This window comes from Mandrillus leucophaeus, unplaced genomic scaffold, assembly GCF_000951045.1.
Source record: "Mandrillus leucophaeus isolate KB7577 unplaced genomic scaffold, Mleu.le_1.0 Scaffold923, whole genome shotgun sequence".
NCBI classification, from domain to species: domain Eukaryota; kingdom Metazoa; phylum Chordata; class Mammalia; order Primates; family Cercopithecidae; genus Mandrillus; species Mandrillus leucophaeus.
In genome coordinates this window covers 235,074-242,656 of record NW_012110064.1, presented here as the reverse complement: position 1 = coordinate 242,656, position 7,583 = coordinate 235,074, and positions in this window count along the sequence as shown.

The following is a 7,583-nucleotide window of genomic DNA, read 5'->3' as shown; positions in this document are numbered from 1 at the left end:
CTGCACCAGGATCTCTGCACAGGAAGGGCAGGCAACTCAGGCTGCTAATCTAAGTGAACAAGTTCTCTGAATGCCTGGAGATGTCCCTGGACATGGGGCATAGGGCCTCCTGCACCAGGATCTCTACATAGAGGGGGTGAGGTGACTGTGACTCAGGCTGCTAAACCAGGAAAGCAGGTACACTGAATGCTTAGAGATCTGCCGGAGCATGTAACAGAGAGGGCCCCCCTGCGCCAGGATCTCTGCAAGGAAAGGGTGGGGCTGGTCAAGCTGCTGATCTAGGTAAGCAGGTGCTCTGAATGCCTAGAGATCTGTCTGGGCATGGAACTGAGAGAGCTCTTCTGTACCACAATTATTTCCATGAAGGGTGGAGCAGCTCTGATTGCTGGTCCAGGCAAGTGGGTGCTCGAAATACCTGAATTTCTGTCTGGAAGTGGAGTAGAGAGAGCCCTGCTGCACCATGATCTCAGGGGAGCAGCCTGGGGAAACCAGCAAAGGCATACACAGACTGGTTCTAGGTTGCCAAGTTGGCTCTACCTGTAAATTTTCTGCCCAGGAGAAACTGCAGCTGTAGCAGCTCTCCTCCTACCCCAGTCTGTGACAGGGGAAATACAATTCCAGCTCCTACTGCTGAGGCGCTTTCCAAAGTTCTGGCTATGGAGGCCCCTATCCTACCCTTGAGTGGACATTCTAATCTCTGACCCGAGACAAACATGCTTTTGCAGGCAGAAGAATGGGTTGCCAAAGAATGGGGTCACCAAAGAATGGCTGACTTTGTATTCACCCGGATTAAAAATGGTATCCTGCTCTCAGTCCTGGGTCTGGGTCAGTGTTGCAGTTTTTCCGAATGTCTTTCCATTATACCATCTAAAAGCCTCTTCCCACGCTAGCTCCAGGGCTTGTGAGAAACAAAATGTTCTCCCTCAGCCTGGGTTGCTCGGGACCACAGTGCAAAGGTGAGTCACAGAGAAAGGCTCTCTGCATCTCTTGTGTACTGGGGCTTCACTCCCTTTTGTCAGCCAGATTCCATCACAGAGACTGTTTGCCAGCAATCTCTTTTCCAAAATCTGGGGTGCCCTTCATGATTCTGGTGGATTCCCATATTCCCTCTTGAATTAGTTCAATGTTCTTCTTGAATTTCCTCCTGTCTTTCTGAAGAATCCTGACTAATAAGCTCACAGAGTTTATCTTTATGCACTATCTTGGTATTTCCAAGTGGCAGAGGCATGCTAAAGGCCTGTAATCTACCATCAAAGAGACTGCTATTTGAATCAGTGACTGAGTAATGAAGACCCACCTTCCTCCAGTTGGATGGACAGGTATCATCATTGGAGGTACCTGCTGAGGGTCTAGATAGAACAAAAAGGCAGAAGAAAGGCAAATTGACCCTCTCTTTCTTTTCTGGAGCTGGGGCACCCTTCTTTATCTGCCCTTGAACATCAGAACTCCAAACTGTTTGGCCTTTGAACTCAGGACATGGATCAGTAGCCCTGCACCCCTAGTTTTTAGGCATTTGGCCTCAGATCGAGAGTCGTACTATTGACTTCACTGGGTCTTAGGCCTTTGGACTTGAACTGAGCCATACTCTAGGCTTCTCTGGTTCTTCAGCTTGCAGATGTCATGGAACATCTCATGTGAATATATATGTTAAGAAGAGAGAGAGAACAGCAGATTTATTAGGGGAATTACCTCATATGATTATGGAGACTGAAATGTTCCGTGACATTAATGGGATATATATCCTACTAGTTCTTTCTCTCTGAAGAACCCTGACTAATACATACTCTGTTCTCTAATCTGTATGTATGTATCAATTTACCTGGTAGGGTCTGATTTGAAAAAGAGAATCTATATTTTAGCCACATACCTGTTTCCCATATTCCTTTGTCTTCTAATCACATTAATTCTAAGTTTCAAATGATTGAAAGAAACCTCTACCAACTTTCCTTGAATCATTTTACAACTCTACCTCTAGCCATGCTGACAGTGGAGGAGCATATTATAATATGCAGGACAGTAGGCATTGTGAGATGAGGATATGCATTTCCTTTACACTGACCACCAGCCACTCTACTCTTCTACTTCCATGTTGTTTATGGGGAAAGATGTAACAACAGTTATCATTTGCAAGAGTGGGTGCTATTTATTAAAATATGCAAGGTAAAGCATGCATAAGGATTCATACCATCTTAATATTGCACAATATGTCCTAATTTAAAAACTTGTTTGGGAGGCAAGTTGGCAGTGCTGACAGTGTATGCTTTTTCTTTTTTAATGTTTCTAGAGAGAAGTAAAAATTTGGCTAAATCAAGTGTCAATTATACTACAAAAATCAGATGTTTGTACTATGTAGTTTGATAAATTCTTCCCATGAACATTGGTAGATATGGTGCATAATGAAATATTTGAGCTTTCTTGTTTCTTAAAATATTACTGGGAAATAATATGAGGATATATAAAAGAGTCATCACAGGAAAAAAAAGACATTTATTTATTTATTTATTTTTGTCTAAAGGAGTAGCAGTGAACTCAAAGTAAGGGTTATATTTGTTTCCTTCCAATCTTGAGATTTTCTCACTCTAAGGCATGAAAGCACGGACAGTATAAAGTTTGTATGATAAAAGTTGTAAAGGCATTTACTTCATTCTATCTGTCATTATCGTAATGTGTTATCTTGTCTTATTCCTTTGTTGACTATATAAATTAGTATTTATTTAAAAGCTACTTGGTCATATACTCTATGGTAAATTTTTGAAAACATTGTCTCTAGTCTTTAAAATGACTCTGACAGATACATCGTATCATTTCCATTGTCCAGTTGAAAAAACCACATTCAGAGATGTTGAGCCTGTGCCCAACATCGGAACATCTGAAATACGGCATCGTGCTGGAATAGGATCCATCGTGCTGGAATAGAAATCCCAATTTCTCTTCCCTCTGTATAGCCTAGACTCCCTTAGATAGATTTCGTTCTCTTCATTTATCTCTAAAGCACCTGGAAAAATGCTCTCTGTATAGCAGGTGGTCAGTGAACATTTATCTTACATGAACTTGGTGGGGAAATGTAGTTATGCAAAAAAGACTTATGGGTTCTGTCATAATAGTTCTCTCCCCAATCAATTGTAAAAATATATCATTATATCATTGATTGTTTCAATTTCCTCAATTATAAAATGACAATTAAAAGTGATCAGAATTAAGAGATAGCATGTAGTATAAACAACTCTACAGGTAGTGTAAAGCTACTCTATATTCACTCATAATGCCACTTTCCTGGCCAGCTCCAGTACAGCACAGAACCCACCAGGCACACTGACTCATCCTTCTAAACTTCTTCTGTGGGGTAAAATTTTTTGTCCATTCTTTTTACATCTGCTCATAGACTGGCAGCTGCAGGGAGTTTTCTGTAACTAGGGGGCTGAAATACAGGGGTTAGACTGAATCTGTTACACAGGCCCCAGCCTAACGTTTGTGTGTGTGTGTTCCAATCTGCACTTTCGGTAATTCCCACAGGCAGCAGCATATCAATGAGTTTAAAACCATCTTCTATTGATGTTTTTTTGTTTTGTTTTGTTTTGTTTTGTTTTTTAATTATTGGCAAATGCTTCTTATTCAACCCCAGCAGTATTTTCTTCGGCTTGCCAAATATATTACATGGCCTGGGCAATTTTATGGGACAATAGAATCTATGTTCTCTCATTTTGGTTCTATAAAAGCAGCAAGTGGCATGCTTGAGCTATATATTGTATGATGCATGGGGAAGGTCAGGGTCCTATAATCATATTATATAGGAATGGTCTAGATGGCCATCCCCTATGACTAGAATGAAAGACAAGAGTTACAAGGGCAAAGTGACCTACAGGAAATTTGGATTTCTAAATCGCTTGTCAAAATACCTCCAAAAGGTGGTATATCTATTAAGGTAGGCTGAGAATATACTGAGAGAGAAATTTAGCACTTTATATAGTGAAGACCAAGAAAAGCATCAAGCTTCCCAATGCAACCTTGCATGGTGACTTTAAAATTCTTTTCTAGAGGATTAAATGTTTATTGAAAAGACCCTCCTTTTATATAGTCTCATATCTTTTCCTAACCCTGTGCAACTTACTTTCTTGACTGTGATACAACGTATATGGTTAAAATGTTTTATCTCATAGGGTTGATTTTCAAGATGTGAAACTCTGTTGGTTATTACTGTGCATGTGCTAGAAACCCCAGGGTTTAAGGTAAAAGACTCTAAATTTGAAAAACTGTGGACAATACGAGAAACACAGAGGATGATTTTGCATTTTTTCCACATTGACAAGTCCACTTTGTAGTTTTCCTCACCTTTGTGTCTGGAATTTTTATACAAATTATGTTTATTTATCAAACATTCCAGGAGGTTGGTTTTTGTTTCTGAACTATGTTCATTTGATTACCCAGGAGGCATATTTTCTTTGAACACTAGTTGGATCCCCTAGTAAAGATACTAGTTTCATTTTCATATTCCTAAAATGTTAAGCTTCAGGGCATTAGGATCATGCAGCCTTTGTGAATCCAATGGTTAAGTTATTTATTCCCATACTATAATTTTTTTTTAGCTATTGTGGAAGAAAATTTGTTGCTGAGCTATTTAAGACAAAATGTTAAATAAAATATAAACAATATCAATTATGATCTACTTATGCTTTCCAGGCAGGGGTGAAAAATGAAATGTGATTTAGAATGTGTTACATAAATGAATGAAATGGGCTCCAGTAATGCAATAAGTAGCTGTGAGACTGGTGAATTGGAGAATGCATGACCTGTCTAACAGTATTAAAAAATATGTGAATAAGCCTGTATGCCAGACAAACAAAATCCATAGATAAGCTGAGAAATGCAGAAGGGACAGGAGGGAGGATCTCCATTTCTCTCTGTGGAAGGGAATGCTGACATGAGGAAAAATAATCATGGTCAGCATTGACTATGACTTCACTTAAAGCTCTAGGCAGTATGGAACCAGTGAAGATCACATCTAACGGAATAAGGCCTGGGGGATGCAGATGAAGCAATTTATGACCAGTGATTGGTTAAAATTGGCTTGCCGACCCTGTAGTAACATCAATCCAAGTGAGTCCTTTTTTTTCTCATTATGGAGAAGATGTGAGATAGTGCTTGTTAGTGGTTCAGACCACAAGCTCTAAAGCTTTATTGTTTAAGATCAAGGACTCTTTCTGCTTCATGTGAGGTATGAAAACATGGGCATGTTACCAGAACTCACTGCCCTTCAGTTTGCACATCTGTATAATAGGCATAATAATAGTACTTACATCAATGGTTACTTTAAAAATAAAATGACTTTATATACTTAAAAGGGCTGGCACGTAATATTGCACAAACATTTGTTATTACAAAATAATTGTCAAACAACATGCATAACCTCATTCAACTCTAATTGTGACTGGTTTTACCTTTTTTTTCTACTTACTTGAAGATATACTATAGATTCTATTCTCTAGATTCCAGTAAAGTGGCAAATAAACATATCTTTTATTTCATATAAAGTTACAGATTATTAGAGTCACTAGGAAATTTAAAGAATCCCAATTTCAACTTTGATTTTGTAAGTTAAAGTTATGTCTAGATAGAAAATGCCTTATAGTCATACTGCGTAAAACAAAAAATAGCTACAATTCATGTCTTCTCTGAACAAGCTTGATGATTTTTCTGAGACTCGGTCTGTATTGTATATGAAATTAAACATGTCAATTTATTTCTGACATTAGTGATTAGTGAGCTAAAAATTGTTCCTATATTTTCAAAGAAACTAGTTCATATAGAGAGATCTACCACAGTCATGAAATATAGGAGAAAGGTTTTGTGATTTGCTTAGTATCAAGACAGTAATTTCCTCCACTTAACAGCTTACATGTTTTCTCCTTTGTGGAAATAAGTGCCTTTAGATGTGATCCTTTTAAATTCCAGGGCTGTCTGACAGAGAAGGTGAAGGTCCTCTACAACACTGATGCCAGGAAAGCAACCTCGTCTCCTGAGCTTTATATGCAATTGTAAACACATTGTCTTCCTGAAGCCGGAAGGAAGTATGTGTAATAAGAATAAAGCCTTTAATAAAACACAGTTTACCTGGCAGGAGAAGTAGAAATTCAGGTATGAAGAGGAGTAATGTTGTAAGACAATAATTCTCAATCCTAACTACACACCACAATAACCTGGAAAATTCTTAAAACTATTGCTTCTCAAACACCACCACAGAGATTATGATGAATATATTCTAGGGTTATAGCCAAAACAAAAGTATTTTTAAGCTTCCTGATTGACTCTAATGTAAAAATAAGAGTTAAGTACCATGAACCTAAGAGTAATTTTCTGTCTGAACTTCTACTGGAATGGCCCCGTTTCTCATTACCACTGTTTTATTCAAATAACCTATGTACACTAGCAATGAACAATCTGAAAAAGAAATCAAGAAAATAATTTTATTTGTATTGGCATCAGAAAGGATAAAATATCTAGAAATAAATGACACCTAAGATGTGAAGGATTTGTATATTAAAAACTACAAAACATTTAATTACTTGCTTAAAGTAATTAAATAAGACACATAGCGACAGAGCGAGACTCCATCTCCAAAAAAAAAAAAAAATAAGACACATAAATAGAAAGACATACCAATTTTATGGTTTGGAAGAACTAATATTGTTAAGATGGATATGCTATATGAGTCAATCTGAAGACTCATTGTAATGCCTATCAAGATTTCACCAGCCCTCTTTTTATTACAGAAATAGGAAATCCAATCCTCAAATTCATGTAAAATTTTCATAGCCAAAAAAATATAGAAAAAGAACAAAGTTGGAGGGCTACAGTTCTCAATTTCAAAACGTACTAAACTACAGTGATCAAAACAGTGAGGAACTGACGTAAAGCTAACTATATAGACCTATAGTATAGAAATTAGAGTCAACGAATAAATTCATGTATCTATGGCCAATTGATTTTTGATAAATGTGCCAATACCATTCAATAGGAAAAGGATATTCTCTTCAAAAAATGGTGTTCACGTAACTAGCCGACAAGTGCCAAAGAATAAAACTGGAAAGTTACCTTAAAGCATATAGAAAAATTTACTCAAAGTGGATCAAAAACCTAAATGTAAGAATTAAGCTCCTAAAGCTCATAAAAAGAAACATAGAAATAAACCATCACGATCTTGGATTTGACATGGATATTGAGATACAACCTGATAACATATGAACAAAATAAAAAACAGATAAATCAGGCTTCATCAATATTAAAAACTTTTGTGTATCAAAAGATATTATTAAGAAAGTAGAAAAACAACCTAAAAATGAGATAAAATATTAGCAAATCAAGTATCTAATAAGAGTCTAGTATCCAGAATATAGAAAAAATACTTACAAGTCAAGGAGAGAAAGATAAACAGTGCAATTATAAAATAAGCAAATAACTTGAATAGACATTTCTGCAAAGAATATATTTAAATTATCTACAAACACATTACAAAATGCTCAATATCATTAGTAATTAGAAAAATACACATCAAAACCACAATGTGGTACCACTTCACACACACTAGA